Below are 13,374 nucleotides of genomic sequence, written 5' to 3'. Positions count from 1 at the left end.
TGGCATCTCTAAAGTCACAATTCAAACCCCCCCCCCCCCCCCCCCGTCCAGTCAGTTTCAATCAAGATTACATCAACTTTGTGTATTCAGGAGAACTAGAGGAACAAGCATTTGCAATGCAATAGGTCTCGCATTTACGCAAGTTTGAGCTATTGGCATTGTAAATGACAATGCCTTTTATTTATGTTTTGGTTTTTAAAACATAAATAAAAGACATTGTCATTTACAATGCCAATAGCTTCAACTCGCGTAATGAGAGACCTATTGCATTGCAAATGCTCATTTCATCCCAGCTACTTGGCGCTGCCCTGCATGGGAATTACTACCTCTAAAGAAGCTCGAAAATAGGAATTGATTTTTTTTAGTTAAAAAGACAAGTAAAAATGTAAGACGAATAACAATATTATATGTATCATAAATATATAAAACGCACTCAAGACATAAACCACTTTTAGAAGAAACTTTGAAGGGCCTACACAACTACGAGGCCCTGTGAACACTTTGTGCCTCTGAATTACGCACAAAATAATCTTTTTTTCCCAATAAAAATATTTTGTGTATGCATTTGTTACATTTTGAATCAAGAATAATACAATAAAAGCTCATATGCCAATCCATTCGTACTGCCAAGAATTATCGAGGCACTGATGACAGATTGCCATTGACTGTGCTCGCTCTGATTGGCTATACTCAGAGAAGTCTCTCAGACTGGCTACACTCTGGAAGCCGCCTGGATTGGCTGCACTGACAGACATCTCCCTGGTCATCTACATTTACAGAAATCTCCCCGATAGGCCACCAATATCCCTGACCTTGATGCAACCTTCAAATTAAGAATGATGTTGAGTGAAAGATATTATTGGATGAATATACAATTTATGGCTTCAAAATAGACATGGTGGTTCTTTGAAACTGGGTTGCTGCTAGTGGCTCAGTCACAAGCAGCGACTTGAGTAGTGTCCATCTTACCTATGGGTGGTTAGCTGGATTTCCCGGCCTGTGGCAATGAAATGAGAAATGCAGGGGCGGTGGGTGAGATTTTAAAGTGGTGGGGCGCAAACGAATTAGCATACAGCACCGTAGCGAGCGAGCGCAGCGAGCCCGAACCCCAAAAGGGGGGTTTGGGGAGGTTACACCCCCCTCCCCCCCAAGAAAATTTTGAAAAAAAGAAGAAAAATCGTGCATTTTCAAGCAAATTTGAGAAAGCAGGATGGTTAATAAAGCAATTGTGAAAGTGCAGTTATTACATTAATAGATGGCATAACATAGGTAGCTGCTTATTCAGTATTACCACAGAGCTTCATACATTCTGTCCTATGGTTCCACAGACTAAACAATGTAAAAGTAATTACCTTGCAATGAGAATAGCGAGTTGTGAGTCACATTTCGAAAAGAGACCCACCAGAGTTCCATAAAACTCAGTAATCTTAATGCCTGTAATCTGCAGCGCTTAGAAAACCAGTACAATGTAACTCACTCTTAAAAAAGGTCATATTTAATGAGGGCCATTTTTCCAATTACAAAGTACTTCTGTTTATGGACCATGCGCGATAAAACGTACAATCTTCACTGATATATAAGTAGCTCATGATTGTTGCACAGGAATACAGTTTGCTGCAAAGATTTGGAAATGCAACTATCTCGAGTTTTATAAATGCAGAACCTTTGAATTCTATTATATATTCTTGCTTCCTGGTCTCATGCCCCCAAGAGTGCCCAATTTCCAGAGTATTTAAGAGTGCAAAGTTTAACCAGTGGCGTAACTAAACTTGAGGGCCCCCCTGCAGAGTGCATGGAGGGGCCCCCACGCGCTGGACCCAGTCAGGATCTCTCAGGGCGGGGCCTGCAGCCCGTGCAGAGTGACAGAGGGGGCCCTCAGTGCTACAGCGAAATATGGTATGGTATCCTAGGGAGATAGTTGTGGGGACGATCGCTGTTACCAGGGTAACGAGCAGCAGTACAGTGATGTGGTTGTGGCATTGTAAAAATACACTTTTAAATCACTTCGCACATACGTTTTTGCTCAAAACATGGTGGTAGGCAAGCAAGAGAACACAAAACAGTTAAAAGTTCCCGTAATTGGGGTAGAAATGGATTTGGGTAAAAAGTCAAACTTTTTTTCCCTTCAAAGTATTTGAAAGTACCCTCCTATCAAAATCCGTGTCCCACATGTCCTAAAGTGTTGCCTATATTAAGGTCCTTTTATAGCTTGGAAGCTATAGCCTGACATTATAGCAGGCGCTCTTTAATTTACTGTTTTACCTAGCTTGAATAAAAACCAAGCTGATCCCTCTTCCTTCTAACAAGAAAGTCCTTGAAATAACTGCATGGCATCTCTTTCTGGTAATGCATGTTCCCCAGGCGATGGTTTTGCGACTGCGCTCGAGTGCTGTTGTACTCCCATTTATCTCCAGCCTTGACGAGTTGAGTCAGCACTTGAAAACCGTCCTTTTAGGGATTTGACTTCCCTAAACTTAAATGAAATTACTATGACACTCCAATTTGTATTCAATCCAAATTGCATTTATATAGCACTTAATACCCCTGACGAGGCATTGAAGATCTTTATGGCAAGTAAAACACTACTCTGGGTTTAGGATTAGTCCAGTGGATATTTAGATCAGCCTTGTTCACTCAGAGAAACCATTCCATACATTTACTTGACTTTCTTTGTGGTAAATTAAGGAGGTGGGTGTGAACATAGTGGGGACTGTGTGGGAAGGAAACAGGTATAGGTTGATAAGCGGGCTGGAATTAAGTTTTCGGATTGCCCCTCTTCAAATGGCGACCAAAGCAGGGGGAAATTTCCTGTCACTTAAACGCGAGGTGTTTCCTTTGCTGTTTTTTCCAGTTCATCAGGCATTTTGTTCAAAGCATCCACTTGCATAGTAAGCATTTCTTCCTATAGGGCAGCCATCTGTAAAAGTCCTTCCTGTTCTCTGAGCGGTCTCTAATAATTAACTTCTCTCTGCCAAGTAAACAACCTCATTTTGCAAGCAAGTGTGTTTTTTTTTTTTTCTTTCTAATTAATTCACTGCGGTTTGATCGCAAACTGGACACACGCACTATGACAGCAAACATAGCTCAAAACATCAGAGCCTCCTTCCCACTTAGACATAGCATAACTAAGGAGGAATTTACGCGGGGCAAAATTTAAATTGGAATTTTACCCACTGATTGTCTTGACGGTCTGACATGGATTAAGTCCTCGTGGACCAATGTTGGCCATCCCTAGATCTCAGCTTTTGCCTTGTTTTAGTACTCTGCTTGTGTGTGACATTTATTTAAATACATTGATTTTGCTGCTGTAGACACTTCTGTGTACACCACCCTTTATATGTTTTTCTTTTCCTAATTCTGACTCCCATCAGACGCAAACTGTGGCTTTTAGTTCCAGGAGAGCTTGCTTGTTTGGCAGTTGCGGCTCGTGGGGTGTCGCGGGGGGGGGGGGGGGGGGGGAGTTTTGAAATAAAATTTAAAAATCCTACCTGAGCAGGTCGGTCCGCTGCCTCGGGTCCGTTGGCGCAATGGCGCCTACACTCGGGAACAGCCTCGCACACATCACTGACTGCTTGCAAGTGGGCGTGCAAAACCCTCTCAGCCAATCCTGGCGCTGCTGGCAGCGCCAGGATTGGCTGGGGGCGCGTTTTACACTCCGCCCGCCTGCCCATTAGGAGAACGAGGTTTGAGCCTTTGCTCAACCCTCGCTCTCCTAATGGGCATGCGCCAGAACTGCAAACACAAGTGCGCATGACTGGGCACGGTGCGAAAATTCGTCCTCCGTCCCCACTCATGCGCACTTGTGCATTGTGCTGCTCCATGCCCCTGGTGACGGTCTGACTGCATGTCAGTCAACATGACGCCGGACCGCCAACGGGTGGTCTGACGTCATGCTGACTGACATAATTGTCAGTTGTTCTCAGCCGCGGGTCCAAGCTCTTGCTGGCGCTGCGCATTCACAACGACATGATTGAAAGTCTGCTGTTCTCAGCCGCGGGTCCAAGCAGGGCTTGCTGGTGGGGCTTCGCCCCTACGCCCCAATGGACGCACCGCGGCTGGAGAAATGGTGAGAGTTATACATGCTGACTGCACTTACTTTGCTGAACTGTTCTTAACCCTCGAAGAAACGTCGAGACGAACAGGAAGAAGCAGCCTGCGAGGTGGAACTGTACCTCTCCCATGATGGTAAAGGAGGCTCCCAAACATATGGGCATCATGCAGCATATTTGAGCAGGTGGTGTTGGGTGCCCAGCAGCACCCTCGTCAGTGCCATGGTGAAGAGTGGTGTGGTAGTGTAGGTCATCTGCGCAAAGGACAGCTGCACACGGATGAGGCCTAGGTTGCCGAAAGCGATGCTGGCACAGAAGGACATACTCAAAAGGAATACTCTGAGCCTGGCACTGGCAGAGAGAGTCCCCTCTTCTCCATCTTTTAGCTTCACCCAACCATACCTAAGGAGAGGCAGGACCACCACGATGGCAGTGAGCATGTGAAGGGCAGACAGCAGCAGCAGGAACTGAAAATTATACATTTGGAATATCCACTTGTTCAGACTAGCAATGGTGGAACCGGTGGCCAACCAGAAGAAAACAGACGCACAGATGTGCACCCTGGAAGCTACCACCACATCCCCTCGGGAACCCACTTTGGGCTCAATGGTACCTCCAGGGGACTCCCAAGCAGTGAGCGCCATTTTAACCACATCTTTCCTATTGGGGACCAAACACATCTGGCCCAACCTAAAGGTTTGTGCCTTCCTCCTGTATAGGGTCACACTGCAGCTCGGTGTTCATATCTCAGAGGGCTCCAGTTTGTTGTATCCTTTCATGGACTAATCGTAATCCTGTTTCAGTACAAGGGCCCTCTTAAGTCTGGATCACATTGATTTACTCTCATGGCACTGGTAGAATCAACCTTCAGCGCAATATGGCATTAATAAGGATCAAAAGTAAACGGCACAGCTAGGGTGTGTGGCCTGCTCAGGCTGCTGCCGGTGTGGCTGCAGGGCGGTAGTTGCTCTACGAAGGCCGGCTTGGGATGTTGCTGCTGATCCACGTCAGTCCGTCCGCCTGGCATCTTGTGGTGAGTGCTGCTCGGTCGCTCTGCGCTGTCAGATAGGGAAGAGGGTGTCTGTCTGGCCCAGTCCTGCCCATGGCGGATCCTGCCAAGCCCAGCCCTGCATCAACACACGCTGGAGTACAGACGACGACACACACAGCTGCGCTGCTTACTAATATTGCATGTCGCCAGGGAGATATATTGGGATATGGTCTCTATTTAGACTCTCGGTCACAGAGTGAGGTGTGACTCTGAAACACGAGCTGCCGCTGTGACTTTACCCTCCTGACTGGAACATCCCATCCCCACACCCACGGCTCGAGGAGACGGCTGAAGGAGACCCGAAGCTCCTGACAGTCTCTTTGTCCCCTGTCCAAATGTTTTACACTGTAGCTGGCGCAGACCCTGCATGGACTGCTCAAGGTTACCTTGCAGTACAACACAATAAAGCCTGACTAAATCTGGCAGTGTCAATAGGTGGTATCTTACCACCGCTTTTCGCACCTCTGTAAGATGTCCCAACCTGCTGCTGCAGCACGAGGCGACCCCACAGAGTCAGCTGAGATTGACGTGGGCCACTGACGTGAACTACTGACGCAATGGCATTTCTCTGCCCACCTACCCACATTTTGTAACAACGCGTCCGCGTCTTATTACCGGCTCTGACGAGTGATGTCGTATGTGCAGTGTCATAGCAGTTGTGTCCCAGGCCTGATGCAAGCAGCGAAAAAGAGCCCAGGCCCTGATGCAAGCAGCGAAAAAGAGTAACACATGGGTACGGTAGCTCATGTGTGTAGTAAAAAAAATAGGCATAATTGGATGCATTGGAGCCCTCACGCCCTCTGTCCCACTGCACCTGCTGCACTACTTAGTAAAGAAGAGAATAATAGAAACAGAACACAAAGGGCTTTAAAATGAGAGGGAGAAGGCAGAATAAAAACACGGGGCTGAGTGAAAACAGAACATAGATAAGAAAATGCTTTGCGACAGCAGCAAAGCAGACAAGACAGTCCGGATGGGTCGGACAAAAAGGCGCTAACAAAAATACCTAATTTACAATGGCAGGCCGCCGTTTAGCATAAACGGTGACGCCAGCCAAAGGAAATGAGGGGCGGTGCTTCAAGTCCGCTTCTGAAATCTGCTCTTTTACAATATCTCTCGCCCAGCGCTGCAACACCAGGCGAGACCTAAAAATGGAAATGATAGAAAATGTATTAAAGATGTATTATCACTCCTGATCCTCAGAAATGCTTTATGACAAGAAGGTATCAGAAGGCTATGAGAATCAAAAGCCAACGGAAAAGGAGCCTGTACAGTCATACCGAGATAGAAAAGACGGAATGACTACTGGATGGACGGCACCTCCACATGCAGAAAAACCACCACCTTCCTTTAGCTGTGTCCATAAATGCTCCAATGAACTGGAGTCACATACAACAGGTAAGAATAAAACGTAGTTATATTGACAGAAAAAAACTGCTTTTGAAGCACAGATGGTTGCTATAAGAAAGAACAAACCTTGGCTAACAAGATACCCAACCTGTACAGATGTGGCACAACTGCCGTCAAGATTTCGAAGAAGACTCAGTGCACAGACAAGAGCCAAGGAAGGGTTGTAACCTGGTAATGCTTCAGCCACAATGTTATAGAGGAATTTGTGGTAAGGCTTGTGAAATGGACTGTAGAAAAGGGCATTGTGAAGGTAGTGGGGCGCTAATCAATCCTTGCTTCCAGTACGTAAAACACTTTGGCACTGTACAATTTTTAACTTGTTTTTGCGTACAAACTTGAAAACCTCTTCCTTTGCAGTGGCACTCCTACGCTAAGGCGGAGGAGCGTCGCCCCACTGCTTTCAGCAGTGAAATAAAGGAAAAATAAAATGATATTAACTTGTTGTTATTATCATTTTGTTTGTTGCTGCAGCTTTGCGGGCGTGCTGCTCTGCTCACAGAGCTGGGGGAGGAGTGATGGGCACTCTAAGTGTGCATGACGCACCAAGGAGGTAAGTTTAATTTTTTTTCTTTAACCCCTTCTCCCCCCCTGCTATGCCACCCCAATTCCGTGCCAGCCGCCACTGGTCCTTCGGACCTCTATACCAGGAAACACTATTGTAGCAACTAAAACTTCAGACTGAAGCCACCTCATTCACCCAGAGCAAGGTCAGAACTTTCCTCAAAAGCACATCTAAGTGAAAGGAATGGAGACTAATGGGGAGCAGAGGTGCCTTTTTGTGGAAATTAAGGGAGTAACCACAGTGGATTATGCGCAGGAACCCTTTGTCTGAGATCATTGTTTTCCCGGCCTCTAGAAAGTAAGACAACTAGGAAACTGAGGAAGGTGAAGAAAAGCGCATTCACAAGCTTAGCGGACGTGCCTCTGTGGCATAGAAACCACAATGCTGCCTTCCTCTCGAGGCACTCCTATCCTTTACAGACATAAGAACAAGTTTATCACCTGTGGTAACACTCTTTCTGGTGGATACTCTATTTACCTACCGTTTCCTCATCTTTAGCATATCCTCAAGCGCCAGTCTGGATCCAGAATAATTTTCCGGATAGCCCCTACACACTAGTAGGTGGTGGTGTGTAGCTCTGCATCTACTCCGTTCTGCCCCAGAAGTGATGCCTGGAGACGCATAGAAGCACCACCAAGGTGGACACATAGTCATCAGTTTCTTTCTTGACACTGTCAAAGCCTTGGTACATGGAGCCCAAAAACCAATTAACTGTGCCAGTCTGTAGATCACTAATTTTGGGCCTTTTTAAATTGAAATATAGGCCATTCCACAGAACTGAGAAGTGCAAGGGCGGTCTAGGAATCTGTGGTTAGACAGAGTATCCACTTGAAAGAACATTATGGAAGAAAGTAACTTGTTCTTCTGAGGGATGCTTAGATTCCTCACCTTTAGAATAGATACCAAAGCAGTACCTCCCAAGGTGGTGGGCATGTGGGTCGCTCAGATCAAAAAGTCCTGCAGGGTTGAATTGCTGAAATGCCCTTTCCTTCAGGCCTGGCTGTGAAGGCAGTACTGCTAAGTAAACCTGTGCACTGAAGCCCACGTTGCAATCTGACAAGCATTCAGGAAAAGCACTATGCATGCTAATGAACTGCCAGCTGCCTTGGCTCTAGTCTAGAGGAATCGGCCCTCAGTCCTTCAGGAAGCTTCTTGCTGGCCAGCACGTAGTAGAATTTAATGCAGAGGACTACCCACCCGAACAAAGTCCTTTTTTACACTACTTTGCCTTCTGCCCTTAAGAACTCCACAAAGATCTGACAGTCTACCCCATGGTCTTTTGTACGACCGATGTCACAACTCAACACCCTTTTGGACCATAGAGTCTCTCCTCCTTCAAGGTGTGAGGTTGCACAAAGAACGTCAGAAGGTTGATGGACTGTCTGACATGACAGGTAATTACAACCGCTCTAGTCCACAGTACCATTTGTCATTAAAATGGGTGGTGTCAGGAGGCTGAAATGTAAGAACATGAAACTTAATTGCGCAACATACTAAAGCATCACAATAAAAATAAAGTCAGAAGGCATAGAGGGCAGGTGAGCACTGGTTCAAAAAGGAAGTATATACGAAAAGTTAGGACCAAATTAAGAGCCCATTGTGGCATCCCAAAGAGATTAGGAGTAAACATATTAAGTAAGCTTTCAAGAAATCTGGGTGTAAGTGCCATCCCTAATCCACTAGTGAAGTTTATTTGCATAAGTTAATTTTAAAATCATTGCATACCAATACAATGATAAACCTAGCCAGGACAGACCCTTAAGTCTACAATTACCATTTAAAAACCGGATACTCTGGTATCAGTTTAAATGTTTAGTTTGAAACAATAGATTTGGTTCTAACATTAAAATTGTTTATAAGTGTTAAGTGGTATTGTAGTGATTCATTACCAGCGAACACATCCCGCATTGACGACCCGTCGCTGCTCCGTTACTCGACTGCCCCTTTACCCACGAGCGTTTAGCCATTAGTACTTTTCCCTATTAGTCCTTTTTGCTTTGAGCAGGCCTATGGTCTGTGGCTAGCGTGTATAGATGTTTAAAGGAGCATCAGTTTGTAATTTCCTTAAGACGCATAGCCATAGGGAAAAGTGCTAGTGCCATTTAAAAACTTGGAGGGCAAACATAAATGAAATACAGGGATCCCCTTGCTGATGTTCTTGGCTTGGAAATGGGTACCAGTCTTATAAAATTGCTATAGGCTCCTGCCGCGAGTATGTTTTTATACTACTGAGTGATCAGAGAAAATAAATGCTGTGAAGAGGTTTGTTTATCTCCCTGTATCTTTATGATAAAGTCCGATATCAGCTTCTGGGCTTTGTAAGGGCGTTGAGAGGGGCCAGGGCGAGGATGAAGAGCGTCCTCAAGTCTTTGTACAAATCTCCCACAGCAGGCTAAGGTGGAAGCATCCGTGTTTGAAAAGCATATAGCCGAAGCCTCTAAACAAGTGTGAGCTCCATTTCTCAGTAATAATTCTCTTAGTAAAGCTCTCCTTTCACTGGCTACGGTGGCAGAACAGCACAAGAGGTGCAACCATGATTCATGTTTGTAGTTACATAATCTGCAAGCTCCTCTATTTTTCTGGTTGGCCCAGGCTCGATTGAAATCCGGTATTTGTAAAGCCAGCATTCGCCAGCGCATGAACTCTCTTCGAGTTTTTCAGTTCAGGGAGGCAGGAATATAAGGCTGAGGTTTGGACACCAGATCCGAAGAGTTTAACGGGGCCAAGATAGAAGTTGATTTTAATGCGGCCTGATCTTGCTGAAATGAAGTCAGTTGCACTTGTCTGTTTATAGTCTTTTTCCAAGTTGAATAGGAAATTGAAGCCTGTGCTAATGTTGTATTTATCTCTGTGTTCGCTAAACCTCTCTTGAACTGTTTGTTCCACGGGGAGCCATTTTTTTCAAAAATATATCTAAGGCAGGCCTTTAGAGAATTTTCTGCAGCCTCTAAAATACCAATGTAATATTTAAGAAAATCAGCCTCGATGTTAAGAGCTTGTTTTACCAGCCCAAATTCCAGTTTGAGTCCTGCCTTGAATAGGTATTTTGGTAATTGAAAGATCTTTTTGCAGCCCACACACTGAGCCTGCTCCAGAATTTCAGAGCAGGCTCCGGGAAAAGCTTGGTGCCCATAGTTGAGCTCTGGGAGGAGGGATGCTTGAATTACTTTCTTTATTCCTTCTGCAGACGGGTACTTTAAGTTGTTATTAAGCTTGATTAAGCCATAGGTGATTGTGGTTGGTTTCTTTTTCAATGCATTTTTATGAGCAGATGGTTGTGCAGAATCTCTGAACCACACCCACAGATATTTATATTTGGGGGCCGATGTGATGAATGTGGGGCCCATAGTGCATTAGATTTGTTTCTTATTTTTATGACGGACGACTACAAGTATTTTCGTCTTATCTGGATTGGTGGTAAGAGAGTTTGTGACGCTGTATTCCAGTAGTCCAATCAATGCACATTGGATCCAGCACTCTAGTGTGGTCCATAATGACCATATTGTCCGCGTATTGGAGGATGTGAAGGGGTCTGTGGTCTAGACAGGGTGGAGCAAGGCGACTGCTGGTCAGGGCTTTTCCCAGATCAGCTGTATACAAATTGAAAAATAAAAGTGCCAGCACGCGGCCTTGATTCAGACCCCCAGTGGTCCATATTTTAGCTGATAATAATGTTGGGCCTGTTTTCATTCAGACCCAAGTTTCTGAGTAGAGGAAGATCATGGCATTTAGAAGAGGAGATGGAATACCCCAGCTTGCTAGTTTCTTCCACAGGGTGCTTTTGTTAATTTTGTCAAATGCCACAATAAAGTCAATAAAACAACAGAAAAGTGGCAGTTGGTTGAACTGTGTGGCTTGGTGACAGAGGGCGGATAACGATGTAGTCGTTAGTAGCTGCACCCCCACAGTAGCCTGTTTAAAAGAAGGGGAGCAGCTCTTCCTTCTGCCCAGTTTTTCAGATTTTTCAGTAAGATTTGTGCATTTGTCTTTGCCTCTAAATCTAGCAGAGCTATTAGACGATAAATTCTCAGCTTTAAAGGATTGCCCTTTTTCAAAATCGGGCATAGTGTTGAGCCTCGCCAAGGTTCATGGATTTGGCCCATTGAGTAGGCCGAATTGAAGAGTGGTGTTAAAAGAGCAGCCCAATCTTCTGAGGCACATTTAAAAATTCCAGCTGGGTGGCCATTTGAGCCTGGGGCCCGTCACCTTTCATGCCCTTAATTAGTTTTCAATTTGAGAAGATGAGGTTAGTTCTTGTTTTTCTTCTGCCTGTCGCGGTCAAAGCTTCATTTCATTTGTGTTGTTGCGTGCGAAGAAGAGCCCAGTGACATGATTCTCCCAATCTGCTGCTGGGACTGCGTTTTCTCTTGAAGTCAGAAGAGATTTTAGGTTGTTCACATAGCTCCGAAAACACTCCTCCTCTTGAAGTGCAAGAAAACTTGCCACTAGGAATTGCTGGCCGGGTTTGTCCTTCCTGGTGTTCAAAGATCTCATCTGATGGTACAAAGTCTAGGAAATGCCTTGACGATACAGCCAGTTACAGAGGTACAAGGACTCCTGACTCAGGGCCCAGAGTCCCACTCCACCGTGTTTGTTGCAATACCACTTGGTGGTGGTGGTGTCCTTGAGGACAAGAACCAATCTCCTGTAGATAGACAGGAGGAAGGATTTCAACAACAAGCAAACGACCTGGAACTCCAACAGGTTAATGTGGAGACAGGTCTCCTGACCAGAGTCTTCTGATCTACAGCCCTCCCAGATGAACTCCCCAACTAAACAGCAATGCAATGTCAACACTGTCAGCTCTGAATGGGTAAGAAGAGAGGTCTGTCGCTGGCCCAATAGCAGTCAAGCAGCCACCACTGCAAATCTTTTGGAGTTACCTTTAAAATGCGGATGACATTTGAAAGGTTCCCTTGGTGCTGGGCCCACTGAGACTTCATATCCTACAGCAGAGTCCGTATATGCTATCTGGTACAGATAACAAATAGGATGTAGGAGTCCAAAAAGCCACAGAGCCACTCTCACTCAGACCCAGGATCAAGGTTAAAATATCAGGATTATAGCCCAAATGTCATGGACTCACTAACTTTTGATAACCCACCGTATCCAGGATGGCTCTGATGAACAGGAGCCTATGCAAAGATATCAGGTGATCCTTCGGCATGTTGATAATGAACACCAATGAAGTCGGGAGGTTCAGCCTCATCTGGAGGTGGTACAGGAGTAACTGTGGCAAGAACACCTTCAACAGCCAGTCGGCAAGGTACCTGACCTCCAAAGGTACGCTAGGGTAACCTCCATCACCTTTGTGAACACACAATTCGAATTAGCGAGGCTGATGGGGAGCACAGCACACTAAAAAAATGCTCTACCCTACTTTAAACCACAAATAGTACCTGAGAGTCTTCAGGACGAGACATGGAAATAGCGTCCTGCAGTCCCAACACTACCATCCTGTCTCCTATATCCAGGGCAGATAGAATCTAGGACCGTGTAAGTATCATGAACTAGTCCTCCGGCAGTGAGAAATTGATAAGCCAGAGATCTAAAACAGGCCGAACGACTTCACTTTTTTTCAGTACTAGAAAATAGAGGAAGTAACATTCAATTTCAATTTGAAGGGACGGGAGTGCCTGTTGCTGGGCCTTGGCACTGCCTCCAAGCAAAGCTCCTGGCAATGCCACAAATGGGACAACACTGAAGAGTATATCGCCCTATGGAGGTGGGGAAATCGAAGGATTGTGATGTGGCTCTGCTTTCATTGAAGAACTCTAATGAAGACAAAAGGCATAACCATGAGGGATGCCTGAACGTCACCCAAGAAGCCCATAGCTCTCGTTCATGTATGGTGACAGAGAACCACACTATTCCTGACTGCTCTGGGTAAGTAGTCAGTACTTTCCAGTCCTGATCTAATATTGTATTTGGCTGGGTCCTGGCAGTCCTGAATAAGTTTGCTCAAGGTTGGCACAAAATTCCTCCAGGACTGTCGGCAAGATCTCTGCAACCATGCCCCATAATGCATGGGAGTTAATACCCATTAAGCAAGCTGGCCTGGACTGACCAAAGGGCGAGGCTTCTGATGAGAACATCTTTTTCCCGTATGCCTTAATTCTCTTTGACTCTCCATCTGGAGGGGAGATGTAGGAGGGGGTTGTTAGGGAAGAAGTTGGGATGCACCCTGATGGTAGATGTTTAAATAACAGACTCTTAAGAATAGGGTGCTGCTTTAAGAAAACAGGGTCATCCGGAGCATGTTTGTGGCGCCGTGCTACTTGTCTGATCACAGGCAGGCAGAA

General features: G+C 45.6%; 1 protein-coding gene and 1 pseudogene across 2 annotated transcripts in view; both read right to left on the bottom strand.

Moving 5' to 3' along the window:
- CENPH (centromere protein H) overlaps positions 1-13,374 on the bottom strand; it is a 466,689-nt gene that overhangs the window by 160,570 nt on the left and 292,745 nt on the right. The gene's annotated exons all lie outside the window — the stretch shown is intronic.
- Positions 4,074-4,729, bottom strand: LOC146865429 (solute carrier family 35 member E4 pseudogene; annotated as a pseudogene).

Source organism: Triturus cristatus, chromosome 2_1 (assembly GCF_964204655.1).
Source record: "Triturus cristatus chromosome 2_1, aTriCri1.1, whole genome shotgun sequence".
Classification (NCBI taxonomy): domain Eukaryota; kingdom Metazoa; phylum Chordata; class Amphibia; order Caudata; family Salamandridae; genus Triturus; species Triturus cristatus.
Note: the sequence above shows the minus strand (reverse complement) of the source record. Positions and strands in the feature narration are given on the sequence as shown.